This window comes from Eptesicus fuscus, chromosome 5, assembly GCF_027574615.1.
Source record: "Eptesicus fuscus isolate TK198812 chromosome 5, DD_ASM_mEF_20220401, whole genome shotgun sequence".
NCBI lineage: Eukaryota > Metazoa > Chordata > Mammalia > Chiroptera > Vespertilionidae > Eptesicus > Eptesicus fuscus.
Genome location: NC_072477.1, coordinates 40,612,065 through 40,632,873, shown reverse-complemented (window position 1 = coordinate 40,632,873; position 20,809 = coordinate 40,612,065).

The following is a 20,809-nucleotide window of genomic DNA, read 5'->3' as shown; positions in this document are numbered from 1 at the left end:
GCCCTGAGTGATTTTATTAACTTTGTCATAATTGACTGCCTTATGAGAAGCCTTTTTGAGTCTGGCAATGAGACAGATGATCATATGGCTAGGGAGCCAGCACCCTGGAGAATTAACCTGATAGTCCCATCTCAGGTCTGTTTGGGGGACCGAGTCAGAGCCAACCGGGTTGGCTGCCGTGTCCTGTTTATGAAGGGCATCGGCATGGTCTTGAGCTTCTAGCCAGATGCATTGGGGTGAGAGAGGAGAATAAAATGACATAGATGTCATGGCAGGTCAGGACATAGGTACTCAAATTCCTCGGTCAGGTACTCAAATTCCTTGGCAAAAGTGGTTGGGTTGATGGAAAGGGTGGACATAGAGAATGGGATATGGACTCAGACTATGCCCTCAGTTCCTGCTACCTCCCTCAGGGGCAGCATGGGCATGGGAATAGAAGCAGCTATTGAGGAAAGCTGTCTTTGGGTGGCCTGAGAACAAGTGCTATATGGGAAGTCGTGTTCTCGGGATTTGGGTTCTTCGGGGTCGGGGGAGAAGGTGGTTGCTGGTTAGGAGGGTCTGGGTTTGGGGATCTATTGCAGGTAAGGGAAGTGGTGCATAAGGGAGTGGTGGTTGGTGTTCTCCTGGGTCAAAAGTAGATTCAGAATCAGAAGTGTTAGGGGTATGATGTTGTGTGAAGGAGAAGGATCTGATAGGTAGTGCAGGACTGTCAGAGAGAGCGTTGAGACCAAAGGGTGAGAAAGGCCTGGACTTAGGGAATTTCTGACCATTTTCCATTGCAGGGATAGCAATTATCTAAATCACGCAATGTGTTAAAGTAGAAAGTGTCATTTTTCTGGCCATTGAGACTCACTATCATATTGGTGTCCCATCTGGGTTACCGTTAATATTGGAGCCCCTGGGTGGGCATCCATTAATGCCAGGGTTCTTGTCCCAGCATTAGGAAAGGTTTAGCAATCTGGAGAAAGGCTGATGCATAGATTAAGAAAGAGTCCAAGGATGAAAGATAATTTTGAAAGGCATTGGGAGTCAGAGGAGCTTCAGCTAAAGGAGCTAAAGACTACCCCTTGACTCAGGATCCCATGCTATTTATTAACGCAAATTGTCCTAAGGCAAGGTGGAGATAATATACCTCAAAGGGTAGGGCTTCAAAGGGTAGGGTTTAGAGAAGCATTGTGAGATTGGGGAATAGCCTACAGCTGTTCAGGTGTTTGGCCAACAGGAGGCAATCACATGCAGATTAAGATACCCTGAACTGTCTGGCAGCAAGCAATCCTATTCAGGTTTGGGGGAGATGCTTTTTAGCCATCCCAGATGATTCAGCCCTGCTGACATGCTGGAATTGGCTTCCGGCACTATAAAGTTTATATAATGGCCAAACAGTGTTACAAAAGAAAATGAGGTGTTTGGGCCTGATCTCCCCATGAGTCTAATTGGTCAAGAGTTTTAAGAAGATAGCCAAGAGGGGTCGTTTTAGGTGGTGTGGAGGGAGTGTTCCCCATGATAAGGAGAATAAGCATGGCCCACAAGAGAGGAAGGGTGAAATACCACAAGTCCAAAAGTGACTGTTTAGAGCAGGTATCCCCACTGCTAAACAGATCACCATGAGAAGTGAGGTGTGACTCTCCAGACTGGGTGTCCCCAATCTAGAAGGTCCAGAGGCCAAATAGCCGAGGAGTCTTTTGGCCTAGTGCTAGGACTTTTGAGAAGAGATGTCTTTCCAGAAGTCAGTGAGAGTAAGTGGACAGAAGACTCGAGTTGGGGAAATTATGGAACACCACTCACCTAGAGAAGATTGGCTGTTGTGGGATGGAGGGTCAGCAATGGAGAAGGAGAGGTTCCTGATCCAGCATCCTCCTTTGCTGGTTCGGGAGGGCCTGTAAGGGAGGGAGGCCTAATCAAGGCTGGTGAGATGTGTTACCCAAGTAGGATTTGGAGGTAAGGCCAGTTCAAGCTGCCGCTGCCTACCGCTCTCCGAGTAGCAAACTCAGGGTGACTGAAGCTGGGCTATGGCTCCCCTTCCCAGTGGAACCCTCCAGGGTTTCAGCACCAAATGTTAGGGTCACCAAAGGCCGAAGGTGGTAAAGAATTATAAATTTATTAGGTCATCTGGAACCCAGATGGGCTGAGCCCCCAAACGGCACCAGGACCCAGGGAAGGGGAGCCAGCGTTTTTTAAAGGATTCCAGGCAGGCTTTTTTGGTGGGGAATTCTCTGGGCAGGTCCAGATCCTGGGCAAGTCCAGAGGGGGAAGTTATTGGTCTTAGCAAATGGAATGTGGTCTAAGCAAAAGGGAATGTTGGTTGCGAAATGATCTAAAGGCCAATTTCCAAGGGGACGGGGTAGCGATTCGATTATTTGATCAGACCTATCACGGGTTGGCCAAAAAGTGGAGTATAAGTGTAACTGAAGTTTGGGAAACACAGAGCTTATGGTCTCCAGGTCTGGTGGAAATCTGACATCAGCTTGTTCTGCACATGTCTAGGACACTGAAGCTTAGAGAGGTTAAGCTACTTGACCAAGAAGATTATCTTTAAAAACCTTTCCTTTCACCTTTCCCTGAGCAGAAACACCAAACATCGTGGCTCCCTGGAAAAGTATGAGTTAAGTTGCTCACATCTGTTTACACCAACCTTGCCAAAACACTCCTGTTGTTTCTGTTTCTCATCTGCTTCTTGCCCCGGGCTGCTGTGGTGAACCGGTGCTTGCCAATAGCTGAACAAGCTGTCCAGACCTCACAGGACAAGTACGAGCTGCCCACTGTTGGAAAAGAACCTTTGGGAAGTGTGTTAGTCTGGATCTTCAGAGAAGCAGATGAGAAGATAGGATTAAACATGCCAGGATTTTATTAGAGCAAATGTCTGTGGGAGAGGAAATGGGGAAGTTAGCCTGGGAGGGTGTTGGAAGGTGATGCAAGTCTGACCCCCAGTAAAGGGGAGAGGGAGGGAGGAATGTGAGGGAGCATCACTGCGGTGCAATCCCAGGGAGATCCAGAAATGGGCAGTTACGGAACCAGTCAGTGGCAGAGGCGTCCCCAGGCTCTCTTAGTCACGATGGGAGCAGCCCCTGGGAGGTGTGGCTTCTGCACAAACACAGCGAGGATATCTGAGGCCCCTAAAAGTGCTCCCTGCCGTTGGAGTTCTGTGAGCCCGTTCTAGTGACCATCACAGAAAGATATTAGAGAGACAAACATAGGTTAGCAGCGCCTATGTTTCAGTGTAGACCTAATTGTGTTGACATACCACTTTCAGGTTCATCAAAACTGCAACGAGCACTTTCCGAGGGCTCTGGCTTGGGTCTTAAGATGCACTCCCTCAGTTAGTCCTCTCACCAGCTCTATTTTTCTCCCCATTTTACAGATGAAGAAACCAAGGCTTACACACATTAAGTGGCTTGCTCAAGATCACTTCAAAAGGAAATGGCTGAAGAGGTTTTCAAATCGTTGCATATTGTTTTTCCTCCTCTGAAACAGGATTTGGGATCCTGTTAAGTAAACCTGAATTCTGCCGGCACCTCTAATGACCTGCTTACCTTCTCCAGTTGGCTTGTTTTGTACTGTTCTCTGGCCTTTTGACCTACTTTTAATTAGTTCTGAAATTCAGGGAAATGCCAGAGGTCCAAAGTGGCCCCACAAACAGGTCATTTGCATTCCAGAGATGGACAGTGTAAAAGATGAGCTGAGCTTTCTGCTCAATGAAGGGATTTCAGTACATTCCACACAGGGTATTTAATGTATGAATCTGTCAACCAGGGTCACTGCCTAGACGCTGCTGTTTTATATATTTAGTGAGATGATTGAGAGCCTGGATTTATTCTACAATTGAATACCCTGAGAATCGGTGGGCAGCACAGCTAACCGCATTGCCATCTCTATAATTGGCTGTGACTGTGACCATTCACTTGTTACCTGAATAAATTTGGCTTGTCTTGAAGCAAGCAGGTGTTCCTGGCAACCTCAGGTCCTGTCATATTTGATTTGCTCAATAATACAGTGGTTTGACTTGTTAGGTGTGGCCCAGTGGGAGTTCCTGAGAAGCCAGAGATATTTAACAACCCCTGGCCCTCAAATCACTTACAATTTTAACATGCCTGTTGTGGAATGTGCTGAGACCCGGGAATCACTTAGTGCCTCAATTTCGATGTCTGCAAAGTAAGGCTAATGCTCTCTGTCCTATTCCCTCCATAAGACGGCCCAGCTCAAAAAGTAAGTATGACTGGAGAAGTGCTAGGGAATGTTGGCAGCATTATTAAGATGTCAACTTTTGGGTTGGGATTATATTTATAAATATTTTGAAAAGTCAACGTTTGACTTTTCTCTTGGAGCCACTCTAGCACTTGAGCTTTGCATCTCCGAGGAAGGACGTGAGCCTTCCTGGGCTTGCCTGCTGGCCTAGGCTAACATTTGGGAGAACCATAAGGGTGGGGGCCAAGGGTCTGAGAAGATGACACAGTGGATGCAGAGGGAGTAGAGAGGTCAGTGTTCTTGGCAGGAGGAGCCTGGATCCTGCTTCCCCAGGGAGACAGCAGAAACCCCTGGAAGCTGGAGTGTCTGAGAGCAGCCTGGGGCTTTGCTCTGCTTTCTGAGGAGTTCCAAGAAGTAGCAGGACCTCAGGGAAGACGCAGCTGGTTGGAGACTCTCAGCAGTTGGGGCTTAGACATATTCACAGACTTCCCATCCCCAGGTGAGGGGCAGCCCTCGGCTGAAGAGCGAGTGCCGAAGGCTGACTCAGAGAATACCCCAGGGGAGAGATGTCGAGGCCTGGGCTCCCCACCCCCTCCCTCACCTCTTGTGCCTTGGTCCCCAATGGAATGGACCAATGGACTGAGATCACATTTTTCCCCTTCCTGGAGAATGAACGTTCAAATTAGAAATTGATTAGAAATTTATGTATGTATATAATAAAGGTGCACTTCTTGCACACCCAAGTCTGTATACCATTGGTATTTGCTTCACCCTCTGGTATTCTTTTTTTTTTTTTTAAAGTATTTTATTGATTTTTTACAGAGAGGAAGGGAGAGGGAAAGAGAGTTAAGAAACATCAATGAGAGAGAAACATCGATCAGCTGCCTCCTGCACACCTCCCACCGGGGATGTGCCCGCAACCAAGGTACATGCCCTTGACCGGAATTGAACCTAGGACCCTTCAGTCTGCAGGCTGATATTCTATCCACTGAGCCAAACCGGTTAGGGCTACCCTCTGGTATTCTTACTCATGCAACAAAACTTGTGTTTCAGAAAGACTTTCAACTTGTTATGGGAATGAATGAGGACATTAATTCTGGGAAACATTTGCAAAGAGATATGACCAAATGCTGACAGAGGAAGGGAAGTGAGAGATGTGCTAAGCATAGGGTTTCAGCAGATAATCATGATGTGACATGCACTAGAGACAGCCTCCCTGTCACCTGTCTCTTTGTCATACTAACCCCTCATGGGGCTCAATTTTGACCTGCCCTTTATGTGAGATTGATTGATTAATTGCAGGATTTACCATAGGAAAAGCATATAGCTCCCCTACAGATACTTTTGGTTTTTAGAATTTTGTTCCCTTAAGGGGTAAACCTAAGGAACCACAAACACTAACCTCCCAAACACCAAGCACTTTAACTCCTCTTAGCTGTTTAATCAACCCATCTTTAAAGCTCTAAGTAGTGAGGTGTTTAGATAATGAGAGGTAACATTTATTAGCTTAAGATATAAGATACAGAGCAAAATAGCTTCCTTTTCGCTTAGTATTTTTCAAAAGTGAGCCTGGGAAACTGGGTGATATATTGAAAACTGTGGAGAGTGGCTACAGTGTTTGGACAGGTTCAAGCCTCGGACTCATAAGAGGGCACGATCCTCTTGTGGCAAAGCCACGTGCAAGTCCCAGCTTGGAGGGCAAAGCCCTCCCAGTACAATTATAGCCAAAGGCTATAGTTGTAAGCTTGACCTTATGGTCTGAACCTGTGGTCCCAGGTGGCTAAGTGAGGTAGGCTGCGGGAGGTGCAGCAAATGCTGCCAAAACAAAGCTTGATAGAGTTCAGGTGTATGTAATTGAGTAGATTTGAAACCTGCAAGAACATTGTAAACATCTTGACCACACCCTTACTTTGCCTCGTGCAGTCTGGCTATAAAATAAAGACTTGGCTTGCAGGCTGTGGCACTGTCTCTCCATCTAAGAACAGTGTCCTACTTAGCCCCAGCTTTATTCTCTTGTCTGTCTTCTTTAATCCTTCACCTCCTCCCCCCTCCCCCCACCTCAGGTTCACCCCTGGCCTTGCTGAATGCGGCACAGAAAACTGATCTCACACAGATGAGGGCTTTTCTCTCTGCATTTCTTGTTGTCTTTGATGTATTGTAGTTCATTAAACATAATTTTGGAGAGCATTACCTATCTCTATTTTTCAAATTCAATGCTTTGATTTATTGACTTACTAGAAAGTATTTGTTAAGCACTGACTATGTGTCCAGCATTGTGCTGAGCACTTGGGATATATCAGTGAACCAAATAGACCATAGAGCAGCCAGACAAACTGGTACACTGTTTCCCCAGTACCTTGTTTTCTAGGAACTGATGCCCTCCAATTACTCCCTCCCCCACCCCATACTTAAGTATAAATCTATATACTTATTGTGGGAATGGTCATTTAAAAATATATGTACTTTTGCCGAAGCCGGTTTGGCTCAGTGGATAGAGCGTTGGCCTGCGGACTGAGGGGTCCCAGGTTTGATTCTGGTCAAGGGCATATACCTTGGTTGCGGGCACATCCCCAGTAGGGGGTGGGCAAGAGGCAGCTGATCGATGTTTCTCTCTCATTGATGTTTCTAACTCTCTATCCCTCTGCCTTCCTCTCTGCAAAAAATCAATAAAATATATTAAAAAAACAAACAAAACAAAACAAAAAAAATATATGTACTTTTTATTTCAGAGAGGAAGGGAGAGGGAGAAAGAAATATAAATGATGAGAGAGAATTATTGATTGGCTGCCTCCTGCACCCCCCCCCCCCACCCCCCGCAACCTGGGCATGTGTCTTGATGTCCTGACCGGGAATCAAACTGATGACCTCTTGGTTCACAAGTCTATGCTCAACCACTGAGCCATGCCAGCTGGGCTACAAGAACTTTTAAACTAGGTCAAGGCAACCTGCTCACACGAAAATACAAGGCAGAATGTACTAGAGAAAAAAACCAATTAGCCCAGATCTTAAGTGCTATCTAAGTTCAAGGAAGGAAGGACAATCTTGTATTTGTCTTGAAGCCAATTGACAACAGATGTTTCTTTTTTCTTCCTGGAAGTCCTATTTACTCCTCTACCCTCTTGCAGGATAGTATCTTAGTTATTGAATCATTACACATTTCCAGTTTAAGATGAAAATATGAAATTTACTTCCTTCATCATTTTTTCATGACAGATTGTCTTGTATTTCTGAGGAAAAGATTCAGTGTGAGAACGGTAGAGACAGGCTTACACCAGCAGGTGGAGGAATTTGCCATTTGAACTTGACATCTCAGGCTATTGAGTGGTTCTGAAAAGGATGTGATTGCAATTTTAATTACTGCTTTATTTCTTTCTTTGCTCCAGAGGTTTATGCACTAAAACAGTGTGAAAAAATTACCCATATTCTGAAGATAAATAAAAATTGATTATTCTCATCACTCTAGCTAGAGCATAAAGTAGATGGTACTCTCTCCCTTTCAAAATATAAATATAAATGTAAATATATTGAAATCTAAAATAATTTATTCTGATCTAGAACATTGTTACAATCCTAATATATAAAAACCCTGGGTCTTAACGACCAGTAATGACCAGAGGCTGACCAACCGGAAGTCAGTGCTGGCCCCGCCCCCAAGCAAGTGGTAAGGGGCAATCAGGCAGGCAGGCAGAGGAGTTAGGGGAGATCAGGTAGGCAGATGGCCCCTCGCTGGGCTGGCCCTGCCCCCAAGCAAGCATTAGGGGCAATCAGGCAGGCAGGCAGAGTGATTAGGAGTGATCAGGTAGGTAAACCAGCAGTTAGGGGTGATCAGGTAGGCAGGCAAGTGGTTAGGGGAGATCAGGTAGGCAGACAGCCCCTTGCAGGGCTGGCCCCACCCCCAAGCAAGCAGTTAGGGGCAATCAGGCAGGCAGGCAGAGGGGTTAGGGGTGACCAGGTAGGCAGACCAGCAGTTAGGGGTGATCAGGTAGGCAGATGGCTCCTCTCAGGGCTGGCCCTGCCCCCAGCAAAGAAAGAGGGAGGCCCAGGCCAGCCAAGCCATTGCACCCCAGCCTGTTGCCTACAGATGGAGTCCACCGGTGGCAGGGGAGGGGGTGCAGCGCTGCACAGATGGCAAGCAGTGGCAGCGGCGAGGGTGGGGCCAGCTGCCTGCAGCCCGGGGAAGGAAAGCCCTGATAGGCCCTGATCTCAGGCCAGGCCTAGGGACCCTACCCGAGGAGTCCCAGATTGTGAGAGGGTGCAGGCTGGGCTGAGGGACCGCCCCCCCCCCTGTCCCCCCCCCCCCCCCCCCCGCAAGTGCACAATTTTCATGCACCGGGCCTCTAGTCTTAAAAATAAAAAGACATGGACCTTTACATTCTTATGCTAGATTCGGAACACACAGAAGTTGGGTCTGCTAGTGGCTTGGACTTCCCAGTGAACCATATGAGTTTACAGTAGCAGAGTATTGGACCTCTACACTGCTCACTGGGGTCTATCACAGGTTTTCAAGCTCGCATGGGCATGTCTGCAAAGTGGTGAGTCAGGCCCGAGTGAAGTCAGTGTGCCCTGGGCAGTTGGAGTCACGGGGAAAGAAGTCAGGCCATGCCCATTGCTGGGGCTAAGGTACACATAGGCTTGTGTAGAAGCTGTGGGTGGCTAGTTAAGGCTGAGGAGCTTCTTGGGTGAGAACTCACCCTAAGAGTAGAAAGAGTCTGTTGATTAGCTTGAGCCAGGAAGAAGCCCTCGTCGTCAGGGAAGCAGGAAGTCTGGTTGGGGCATGTACCTAGAAGCATGTGCTCCATTGGACAAAGAGGCCAGTCAGTGAAAAAAATTTTTTTCTTGCTTAGCTTTATAAAAAACGCTCAGATCCCAGAAACACTGTTTTATCTTTTTACATGAACAGGAGAGTCACCCTTGCATTTCATTTCCGCACAGTTCAGGGGAGGGTCTGGGGCAGCTCAGTGGGCTGAGGTGCTGCCAGCCAGATTGTGGGCCTGTGGAGCCACCTTCTGGAGACTCCCAGAAGTACAGGACTTGGTGTGCAGGGGCTGGAGGGTTGGAAAGGCCAGTAGGAGCAATACCAGTGACATTTGCTGGATTCATGAGATGTCCCCTGACTAAAAAACAAACAAAAATGTCTCCTAAGAACTAGAGAAGTAGGTATTATGTACATACTATTAGTCAGATTCTTAGATATATCGAAATTTACTAAAACAACCATAACTGTTTCTCCTTTGATGTACAGGGTGGGGCAAAAGTAGGTTTACAGATGTGAGTATGCGAAATACAGAGTTTATTCTTGTATAATTTGTTAATATTGTATTATTTTCCACATGAACAAATGTAAACCCACTTTTGTCCCATCCCGTATAAGCTCTTTGAAAACCCCCCTCTTTGGGTAATATTTTTATAGCAGTAAAACATACTTACAGACAGGTATATCTTAAGTCTGTATTGCAATGAATTTTTTCAAATGAGGAACTTGTGTGCAACCCACCCAGACTGAGCTACAGACATTATGAGCAGCTGGAAGCCTGTCTGGTGCCCCCTTCCCAGTCACTATCCCATCCTAGAGGCAATCACCATCCTGGTTTCCAACACTGCACCTCACCTCTGGCTGCATTAACCCTTGTGTAAATGGAATCGGATGGTACATCTCCATTTTGCCTGACTTCTTTTACTTAACATTATTTCTGAACGTTTCTTGTCAAACATCATATGTTTTCATTGTTGTATTGGATTCCATTATACGAATACAACACAATTTTATTCAGAATAAATCCTGGGCATTTTGCTTTACTCTCCAACCTCCAAATCACTTAGTCTCGAGCACAGAGGCACTTTTCGCTTAACACAGGTCCTAGTTCTATAAGTTAAGGAAGATTCTCTAAAGACTTGGCGGTGTGTGTGTGTGTGTGTGTGTGTGTGTGTGTGTGTGTGTGTGGTGGTAATAGAAGAGAGATAGCTCACAACACAGGAAGTATCTTGAAATCAGATACCAGGCATCACTGTGCCCGAAGACCATTTGGCAAACACTGTCAGAGGGAATTCCCTGCTGGCTGTTTCTTTCCCTGGGTCCTACTCTGATTCCATGTTCCTGGAGACCACCCTTTTAGAGTGTTTTTATCCACCTTTTTGTTCTCTTGAGACCCCCAGCTGTAATCTCTGGGCTTCCAGGAGGAAAAGGAAGTCCCTCAAAATGAACAACAACAACAACAACAACAACAACAACAACAACAAACACCAAAGAAACAACAAACAAACAAACCCCTGTGCCCACAGCCCATCCACACAAAGAGGCAACACTCATGTTACTGCAACAGAATAGTCAGCTCCACATTCTCTCAGTCAGCCTGCTGGGCTGGGCTGGGTCCTTCCTTTCACAGAATCAGAGGTCCCTTTAAAGCATTTTAACAAAAGAACAGAAAAAAGGCAGTTTCTCCCCAAACAGTTGTCTATAGTGTCCTTAGTGCAGCAATGGCTGCAGTTTAAAAATCCTTACCTTCTAGCCATCCTGCTCCCAACTCCCACTCTTTTGTTCTGCTTCACTGAGAAAAATAATTTTTGTCTTCAGCTATATTAGCAAAACACCCTTAGCATGGCTGGCCTCTGAAGGTCTTCCCTCCTCAGCCCTCATGTGCCAGCACCCCTCTGCCTACAGCAGTGTGCGTCCTGAGAGGCATGGTCCTGAATGAGTACAACAAGAAGGGGTGGGTGCCCTCTTGGCAGCAGCAGGGCATAGCTCCCTGGGTATTGTTCTGTGCAGACCCTGCATTTCTGAGCTGGGTGCTGATGGGGTGGGGTGACCCAAGCTTCTTTTTCTCTCCCTTCAAGGGGATCATGCTGCTCTGCCCCAGAGGGTGGAGTCTGTTTATTTCAACAAGTTCCCTTTGCCTCTTGGACACAATTACATTGTGCAGTTCAGCTTTCTTTATGTTGACATTGGTGGTCTAGATTCTTTTTAGGCACTGTCAAATAATGGATAGGTTTTCCCATGCTGTTGAAACTTTTGTATTTTAAGACCCTTGCATGGATGCCCGGCCGGGTTGGCTCAGTGGTTGAGCATCGACCCATGAACCAGGAGGTCAGAGTTTGATTCCTGGTCAGGGCACATGCCCGGGAGGTGGGCTCCATCCCCACTGGGGGCGTGCAGGAGGCAGCCAATTGATGATTCTCTCTCATCATTGATGTTTCTATTTCTCTCTCCCTTGCCCTTCCTCTCTGAAATCAATAAAAAAAAATTTTTTTTTTAAAAAGCAGCTTATATGGATATCTTAGTGGGGAGTTGTAAGAAACTGTACTAGAGAGTTCTACTCTGATATAGCAAAAACCCGGAAATTGAAGACTGGAAAATTTGATTAATGAGGGAAATGGAAAAGAGATTGAGCTGAGTATGGCTCCTGAGGCATGGGGCATGTTGTAGCTACTGGAAGCTTTCAGTGCCTTGGATACTGTATTCTGGGTGAGAAGTGGTGGATACAGAAAGGAAAGTGAGAGGGCGCCAAAGAGACCCCATATTTACTTTGGGGTTTCACCTGGAGTTGGGACTCTGTTCTCTGTCCTTGAGGATTCTCAGTGGGCAATGAAACTTAGAGAAAAGAGCCTCTTTACCCCAGCTTGGTGATCCTCCAAGATCAAGGGCCAGGTCTCTATCAGAATTTCTCCAGGTCCTGGACACAATCCTTAAACATTTTTTTTTTTTTATTGTGGCAAGAGCAATTAACATCAGAGCTACTCTTTTGGAAAAAATTTAAGTGCATAATTCAGTATTGTTAACTGTAAGTACAATGTTGATAGCAGATCTCTAGAACTTATTCATCTTGCTTAGCTGATACTTTATGCTTATTGATTAGCAATTCCCCAATACCCCATCCCCAGCTTCTGGCAACCATCATTCCACTCTTTGATTCTATGTGTTTTATCGCCCCCATGTTCATTGCAGAATTATTCACAATGGCCAAGCTATGGACACAGCCTAAATGCCCATTTGTGGATGAATGGATAAAGAAAACATGGCATATACAGACAATGGAATATTCTTCAGCTTTAAAAAAGAAATAAATTCTATAATATGCAACAACATGGATGAATCTCGGGGACATTATACTAAATGAAGTAAACCAGTCCCATAGGGCAAATACTGCATGATCCCACTTATATGAAGTATCTAAAATAGTCAAATACATGGACACAAACCATTTAAATTTATTCTAGGAAATGGGGAGAAGACCTATTTCCCTCTACGTCCAGACCACTGCCTTATCTCAATTGACATCCTCTTCATGCCATGCATGCCACTCTAGTGAACAGAGGAGCTGAGAAGCTTGACCAGTACCAGGTGCCAAAGGACGGTTGGTTTATGTCCATTTACTCGGAACAGCTTATAGGGAACAGTGGGCACATGGGACAATATTGAAGAAGACATGGTCCCTGTCTTCAAAAACCTCATATTCGCATAAAGTACTTTTCTAACAAAACTTAAAACTTGCCAATTTTTAAAGTTTAGTTTTGGAGAACTAACAAAACACATAATTTTAAAATTGGACTTTTAGTTTTTTGCTCCAAATCCCAAATGGACAACTTTGAATGCAAAGGAGGAAGTTGCACAGCCCTGGGGCTGGGGTGTGGGTGTGGATTAGTGCTGCTTTGCCCTTTGGAGAATAAAGCAGAATAGTTAGGAGTGAAGGATCCAGAACCAACATGTGGGAGTTCAAATCCCAACTCTGTCACTTACCAGCTATGTGACCTGAGGCAAATGACATACACCTGATGTTTAAAATGAGGGATGATAGTAATGCCACCTGACAGGGCTGTTGTGTATATTAAATGAGTTCATAAAAGTGAAGTATTTAGAATAGCACAGGACACACTGTGAGCCCTAAAGTAATAGTAGCAATTATTACTTGCCCTAAGAAACACTGGTGTGAACTTTTAAAATTATTCAAAGCCAAAACCTTTTGTAAATCTTTTCCCCTCCACATGCACTCTGCAAGCATTCTAGCAATGTGTATTTAATTATATGCTGACCACTTTCCATTGCAAAGATCAATAAGAGCTTAATTAACAGGAATCCCAATAAGGTGCTGCATCAGGCACTTCGCATATTTTCTAACTTAATCCTCACAATCATCCTCTCCTGTAAGTATTATTACTTTTGGTTTGTGACAAATTAAGGCTGACTAAGATTAGATTAACTTTTCTAAACTCGTATCCAATAAGTGGTTGACCTGGACTGGGAACCTGGTTTTTCTGACTCGGAAGTCCAGACATTCAGATCAGCAATACCCCAGGAATGATTTTCTTTCTTTCTTATCAGCTGTGTGGATCTTTCTGCCATGCAGAAAAATTCCCAGTTCAGTTTAGAGGCAGTGATTTCTTGTGTTTATTGCTTGGAAAAGATGTATTAGGTAATATTGGCTATGGCCCCAGTTTCGACTGGGTGGTAGAAGCTCTGTTGTTTTTTGAGCTAAATCCGTTGTGAGCATTTGATATTCTGAGACATAAAGTCAATACTGAAGAGAATTTCCTCCTTCACTGTGTATTCTCTGCATAGATTGAAATTGAGCCTCCTTGCTTCCTGCCATTTCTAAAACATTTGCTTTTGTAAAACGAAGAACACATCCCAGCAATTAAAGGCACAGACGTAAGCAGCACTCATTCATTCAAAGCATGACAGAGATAGAAGCTGTCACTTTGCTCATTTTGCTGCCAGCACCCATGCCCGCTTTTCTGACAGCAGTCAGAGCGGATGCAGTGGTTGGGGTTCTAAGCCAAGATGTCCTGTCCTCCCTTCACTAAAGGCAGACACAGGACCCAGGCAAAAATCAGACCCTGTATTTCTGGAGTCAAATCTTGAGCAGAGACAAAAAGATGAGAAAGAGGGGGAGCTTTTGTAAGGTGGATGGGGGAAGGGTGATGGTGGATTGGGGTTTGGAGAAGGCTGACTATCAGTTCCTGGCCCTCAGTTCCCGGAGCTGCCCAAGTTCCCATCATTCTGAGCTAGCCTGTACCATTCTAGTGCCTTCCTTCTGTGCCTTTAGGTCAGCCAGAGTCAGGTTTGGGTTTTTGGTAACCAAAGTCTCCTAACGGGAGTACCTGGCCTGCGGAGCCCTCGTGGTTTGGCCCTGGCCATCTGCCCACATTATCTGGCCCCCTCTCCTCTCTCGTCCTGCCTGTCGGCTGCACTGATTCTCGGTAGTGCCTTGGACATAACCAGCTTGTTACTGCTTCCAGGTTTTTACCCCTGGCCCTTCAGCCTGTCACCTCCTCAGAGAGGCAATTGCTGACCACCCCAAAACTTTCTACCTCATTAGCCTGTTTGATTTCCGCTGTTTATTATTATTTGAAATTATCTTGAGCTTCCTTTCTTCCTCCTTCCCCTCTCTTCCTCTTCCTCCCTCTCTTCCTCCCTCTCTCCCTCCCTCCTTTTCCTTCCTTCCTTTTCCTTCCTTCCTTCCTTCCTTCCTTCCTTCCTTCCTTCCTTCCTTCCTTCCTTCCTTCCTTCCTTCCTTCCTTTGCATTTCCCTATTAGAATATCAGGTCTAAGAAGGTGGAGACCTTGTCTATTTTGCTCACTGCTCCCCCTGGTAGTTATAACTGTTTAGTACTTGATATTTATTGACTGAATGAGTGTGGTGATTATGGTACATCCTCTGTGTAGCAATCACAATGTCCTGCAACCATGTGGTTAAGAGCACAAATCCTAGGGTGAGGCTGTTTGAGTTCAAATCCTGGCTCTAACACTTGCCTGCTGTGTGGCCTTGGGCAAGTTACTTAACCCTTTTGTGCTTCAGTTTTCTCATTTCTAAAATGCTAATAATAAAAATGCATAAGCCACATGAGGATTAAGTGAAATGATTCACTTAAAGCCCTTTGTACATTGCATGGAACACAATAAGATTCACTATATGGCTACTAATATTATTAGAGTATTTCTCAATTGTAAGATGCCTTTGTCAGAGATTATAAAATGCACAACTGACTTAATATTGGCTCTTTTGAAGAAAAGCAGACAAATACAACATTAAATGTACACAACTTTTTAAAAACCTGGTTTATAATAGAGTACATTCATTCCCACAAATACGTGGTATTTGCTTCTTCAGCACAGTTGAGGTCTAAAATGCCTATCAAGTGTGGCCATAGGCAGTTACACATGATGTGATGGTAACACCTGCTCACGATCTGGACCTTGTTAGCAGATTTGTGATGCTGAAGAATACTAGTAATTTAAACACATATCGGAGAATACTGTGGGTTGTGTGGGGGTTTTTGTTTGTTTGTATTTTCCTTTTGGCTACTTGGTTTGTATCATTGCTTTTAATTGAGTTATAGCTATAAGTAAAGGTAGCTGGAAACTTTTAACAGATTTGGACATCTGAATGGTAGTTCTTGACATGTCAGTTGGTAGCAGCAAATAAAAATCTGTGATCTGTTTTCAGAATTTTGGCAATTATTACTTTCTTCAGCTGTATTATCCAGTGTATGAGTATTAATTTTGCACATATCCAAATTTTTAAAAAATTCTATCTTGTGGAATCTCTTAAAAGATGTTTTAAGTGACAATCATGTGAATTTAAATTGATCAGCTACCAATGCAAATAACTCACAGAAGTAGCAGACTGATGAACTGATGCCCCCCACCCCTGCATCCTATTAATTTCCCAAATGTACAGGCAGTAACCACCGCCTGACTCCATGCCACCCACTCAGTCCTTAGTCTGCATTCTCACCCTTGGCTGCAGGTTGACATCACCGTGGGAACTTAAAAATTCCCGCATTCTCAGGCTGCATCCCAGACCAATGAAACTAGTAGCCTGGGAGCAGCATTTTTAATGTCCCCCAGATGATTCCCACATGCCGTGCAGGCCGAGAACCATCGCTTTGCTAGTAGCTGAGGCGTTTCGTCTGACACACGGCCCAGGTGTGTATGGGAGGCACCAGATGGATATTTCTCTCAAAACAATGTTTCTCTCTCTCTGTCTCTTCTCTCTCTCCCTCCCTCTCTCCCTCAAATCAATAAAAAAATACCCTCTTTTAGAGTGTCTTTGAAAGTTTCTACTAGGAATGTGCCCAAGTGATGATTAGGTTTCCGTTAGTTACTGCCACACACCTGCAACAGGACTAAGGATAAAGCCTGAGACTTCTAAAGCAAAGAAGCACCTGTGAAATGCATTGGCCATCATTGCCCTGAGTCTGCCCCTGCGGGAGTCCCGTTCTCTCCTGCTTCCTTTGAGGCCCTGCTTTGACATCCCCGCTGCCCCTGGACTGGCCTCAGTGCTTCGTCTGATCCCCTGAGAGTCTCTGTCCATTCCCCAGGCATGGAGAGCAGATGCTCAATTCTCTTAACACCAAGGGTCCCCTCAACTTGGTGATGGACAGCTGGTTTCACACAGTATATGTATTGTAGGTGGTAACTGCACTACATCTTAATCCTTGGTCTTAGTTGGAATCTTGAAGACCTAGAATTTAATAATGGCACGAAGTTTTGTCTGATCCTCGAGGTTTCTAAGATTGATTTCTTTCTGATAGAAATTTGTAATTTTCTCTGCAGGTCTGTCAGGTCTGAGTGCGTCACTGTACCTAGATATTAAGGTTCGCATATTCTGCAAAGCCTGTGGTATTGCCAGCCATGAAGCCGACCTCTTGAGAAGCTGCAATTAACCTTCGCCTGCTCGTCATTTTAAACCTGCCCAACCGATATGACAGGAGACTTATTTCTTCATATCTGATAGCCACACGGCCTACCAGGCAATTAGGAAAATATCTGAAGTGGAGTGGTTTTCTCACAAATCACATGTGGAAATCAGCATTACGAATAGAACCATGAGGATCCTCATTTACCTCAGATGACTGGTTCATTGTAAACTCATTAACTATTAGGTTGAAAATACAGCCCAGAAACAGAGTTCAGAGTAGTTCATATTTAATACCTCAGTCTTTCCTTAAAGGGAGCTTGTTAAATGGCAGCCTAACAATAAATCAATACACTCAATAAATCTTTAGTACTAGATGTGGGTTTAGACAGGAAAAAGATGGACCCAGTTAACTGAAGAAGAAAACAGATGGCTATGATATATAGGCAAAGGTAACAAAGAAGGGTTCGCAATGTAAAATGTAAGTTGGAGAGGAGTCCTAGAAAACTGGTAAGCCATTTGCATAAAGTAATTTACAGTGACTTAAGCCTCCTTGAGAAAGAGCAAATGAATATTAGCATTATCTTCTGGTTTGTTACAGTTTTAAATATTTTATGTTTAACATCTTACCATCTGGAAAATGTTGTGATAAAGGATATAGTTTTGCTTTTCAAATAGTTAACCAATTTTCAAATAATATTTTTCAACATTTTTGAATAATTTTCATTTCTTCCATTGTGATTCTACTCAACATCTACTAAAATTTCTATGTCTGAGTTATCTTGTAGTTGAGTGTAGGAATATTACACCACTTTGATTATTGTGGCTTTTGAAATAGATTTTAATGTGTCCTACAAGTCAAGTTACTACCTTTTCTCAGAGTTTGCTTGCCTACATTCTTTAATTAATTTTTGCAGGAGAATTTAGCAAACATTTTGTTAAGTTCCAAAAATAGGCATTGTCTCCCAAGGAGATGATGGTAAGAATTATTATTGATGCTCAAATGGGATCTTACTAATAAAAAAGGGGGGGGGGGAACCCTGGCCGGTGCGGTTTAGTGATTGGAGCGGCAGCCCGAGCACGGAGGGGTCACAGGTTCGATTCCCAGTCAAGGGCACATATCTGGTTGCAGGTTCGATCCCTGGCTCCAGTGAGGGTACATGTGGGAGACAACCAATCCATGTGCCTCTGTCACATCAATGTTTCTCTCTCTCTCACTCCCTCCTTCCTTCCCTCCCTCCCTAAAAAAATCAATGGAAAAAATATCCTGGGGTGAGGATTAACAAACAAACAAAAAGGGTGGTGGTGGGAAGGGATAGAACGGTGGCACTATTAAGGAATTGCACACAGATAAAGTGCCATAGCACTCACTCATTATGGGCCAGGAACTGTTCAGACTGTTTTACATATATTATTTGATTTAACCCTCAAAAAAGCCTGTGATTCTCTCCACTTTAAAGATGTGGAAACTGCACAAGTTTTCATTGCTTGCTCCAGGGAGCTCAGCTGGCACACCTCCAGGGCCAGGGCCAGGGCCAGGGCCAGGAGTCAGTCACTGCCGGAAACTGCTCTCAGCCACTGCACTACTCCTTCCTCTCGGGCTTGACTGCTATGCAGAGTGCAGAGGTTACAATAATTCATCCTGCATTAACATGTCTTTCATCTTTATTGTGCAAAGCACTCTTACATGCTTTACCTCACGTTGTGTCCCTTTCTTGGTGCAGGACATGTATAAATGCATAGTTGAGCATCTTGCCCTTAGAGAATTTTAGCCACGGCAGAGAGCCCTGGTTTATACCTTCATGAAGCTTCTCTCTTCAAGATGGTTTCTTTAGCTTTACGGTTTCCTTCATCAAACACATTAAAAATCATGGTCATACATCAAAAGATGGTTTGGTCCTGGCTGGGTGGCTCAGTTGATGGGAGCATTGTCCCATACACCAAAAGTTTGCCGGTGTGATTCCCATTCAGGGCACATGCCTAGGTTGCGGGTTCGATCCCTTGTTGGGGCACCTGCAGGAGGCAACTATTGATGTTTCTCTCTCACATCGATGTTTTTCTCTCTTTCTCCCTCTCTCTTCTTCTCTTTCTAAAAATCAATAAACATTTCCTTGAGTAAGGATTAAAAAAAAAAAGATGGTTTGTAAGTTGATAAGCAGGTAATTAACATTTAACATTCAGCCATGCTTATTTTTAAAATATATTTTATTGATCTTTTACAGAGAGGAAGGGAGAGGGATAGAGAGTTAGAAACACCGATGAGAGAGAAACATCGATCAGCTGCCTCCTGCACACCCCCTACTGGGGATGCGCCTGCAACCAAGGTACATGCCTTTGACCGGAATCGAACCTGGGACCCTTCAGTCCGCAGGCTGATGCTCTGTCCACTGAGCCAAACCAGCTAGGGCTCAGCCATGCTTATTAATGAAATTAATAAGCATGGCTGAATGTTAAATGTTAATTACCATTTTCTTCATTAATTATTAGAGAATTTCAGAAAAAAATTGTTGGGAGGAAAAAGGCAAGATTATCAACCACAATATTAACCCTTTTGGATTTCATGGTATCTTTATTTTTACCTGTGGGAGAAGGAAAAATATGTGAACAAGATTCATAACCACAGGGAGTATGTGAGCCAAGCATGTCAAACTCAAAGGCTATCACGAGCCAAATAAACAAGACATGTGGCCCGCGGGCCCCGAATTTGACATGCTTGATGTAAGTGCTATTTTGAATTGCTTCCTTAATGGTAGCCAGGTTTTCTACTCTCTCCACCACAATGGCCCTCAGAAAAGGGGCAGGTTAAAGTCCCTGTTAGGAAGGTAGAGAGTGTGGGGAAGTGGGAAGGGAAAGAAAAGATAGGGTCAGGGGTCAGCTGCTAGGTCCTCGACACCCCTCCCCCTCTGCTTTGGGCTTTACCTTAGAGGACAGGCTTGGTAAAATAGGAATGGGCTGTTAGCTGTGGTGTGAGGGAGGCTGCAGGGAGAGTCCTGGTCATGTCTAACACGGCCTTTCACTCTTTTAAAGTGTACAATTCAGTGATTTTTTTATTGTATTCACAAGGTTATGCAGCCATCCCCACTTTCTAATTCTGTGATACCTATATCTATACCTGCAGCTTCTCTTAGCTTAGCACAGCTGTGGCAGAGTGGAGAAGATGATAAATGCAAAGGACCAGACTGATATTTCTGTGTGTTTATTTGTTTGTTTTTTTGTTGTTAATCCTCACCCAAGGATATTTTTTCCATTGATTTTTAGAGAGAGTGAAATGGAAGGAGGAGGACAAAGAGGGAGAAACATCAATGTGAGAGAGACATCGATTGGTTGCCTCCTGCACGTGCCCCGACCAGGGCCAGGTATGGAACCTGCAACTCAGGTAGGTGCCTTTAACTGGAAATCGAACCCACGACCTTTCATTCCAAGGGCTGATGCTCTAACCACTGAGCAACCGGCCAGGGCTGTTTCTGTGTATTTAATTAGGTGCTTCCATTGTTCAAAATACCCCACATTCTGCATGTATCCAAAAAGCTGGCTCTTCAGATAAAGACAAGATGTAGGTAGCCTCAGTTATGTCTGATGTATGTCAGACCTAAGATTCCATAAACACCAATCTCAGTGGAAGTAGCTGGCACATATATTTGAAGAATATATGCAGGTGTCTTTAGCATATTCATATAAATTACAAAGTAATGTGATCTGGGAACTTCTTTAGCTAAAGTTCCCTTGATTCATAATCAGAAATCCTGATTCAAAAGCAAGCCCTCCTGTCTTATCAATAGGTTGACTATTGATTAGTGCACATGTTAGAGGCAGAAAAAACAGGATCTCATTTCCAGAAAATGGGATGATTTCTTGTAAATCACTTAATCGCTCCTCTGAGAAAATAGCAGGAACCAGAAGTTCCATTAACTTTAGTACCATGAGAAGAGTAAAAAAACCAGCCAAAGTGTTCCATTAGGGAGTGAACAAAAGAGAGAAAAAAAACAGAGGAGAGG